Genomic DNA, 1,225 nt, shown 5'->3' on the forward strand with positions numbered 1-1,225 from the left:
CACAAGTACCTCCCTTCCCATGCATAGCCTGATTCGCTTTGCTTCTTGAAACTGCGTTCAGGAGGTGCAGTGTTAGCGCATTTCTGCCGAAAATACATACATGGTTTGCATTGTTATGAGGCAAGCTTATACAATGAAATGGCCCAACTAGGCATTCCCTCCAGAACATGTGCACCTCTTCTACTACATTGTTTGCAGTATTAACATGCGGAAAGCTTATACTGGGTGTTTCACCTAATATGTTCTGAACTTTTATAAATAGGCTTTTTGAGTTACAGCACTCTTTTCAGTATAGCATTGTCAGCGGTGTAGCGCATCAGAATACAGCTAAAACATGATAATTAGTAGGCTGGTTAACTACTACTGAGTGGTTAAGTCGATAACTATTACTGTCATCTTATTTATTGAGAGGCATGTAGCCTACCTAAGCAATATCCATATCAATTTATACAAAAGCATTTGTTGGGCGAGTTGGTGTTTTTGATGATCCATAACTACAGCGCAAACGACAGGACAGAGATGAGGCGCTGTGTGGTGTCCCTACTTCATCTCTGTCCTGTCGTTTGCGCTGTAGTTATGGATCATCAATTTATACATTGAAAAAGCAGTTACCCTCGACACTTTGGCCCAACAAATTTCGGCTAGATCGCGCCATATGCATGCGCTTTCGAAAAGCTTGGCGGAGAAATTGCCGACAGCGACTCCGAAGCAAATGTCGCCTGTATTTTTACACCAGCACCGCCCTGCAAGCAACACAACCCCTCCAGTGCATGTAACTGGTTGAAATAGTCCAAATTTGTTGGGCCACAGTGCCGAGGGTAGTAGAGTTTTTGAATTTGTAAAAACCGATATGGATTTGACTTGCGACGGGCTACGTGCCTCTTGATAAATAAGGGGACAAACAGTAGTAGATAAGAAGTCAACCACTCAATCTCAGTTAACCAGCCTACTAGTTAGCATCTCTTAGATGTATTCTAATGTGCTACACTCCTGATAATGCTATGCTGAAAAAAGCACTTTTCTAACTCAAAGGGCCTAGTTTTAAAAACTGCAGAACATCTTAGATAAAATGTCCGTTATAATGAAATGGCCTGGTTAGGCACAACTGGAGCAGCATTCCCTCCAGACATGTGCATCGCTTAGAAAAGCAGCTGCATCTTGCTATGTGCACAGCACACACAAGTCAGCTGCTATCTGCTTGATCTTCAAACTACAATGGAGTCAG

This window comes from Amblyomma mixtum, chromosome 2 (assembly GCF_055824585.1).
Source record: "Amblyomma mixtum isolate Tamu chromosome 2, ASM5582458v1, whole genome shotgun sequence".
Lineage (NCBI taxonomy): Eukaryota > Metazoa > Arthropoda > Arachnida > Ixodida > Ixodidae > Amblyomma > Amblyomma mixtum.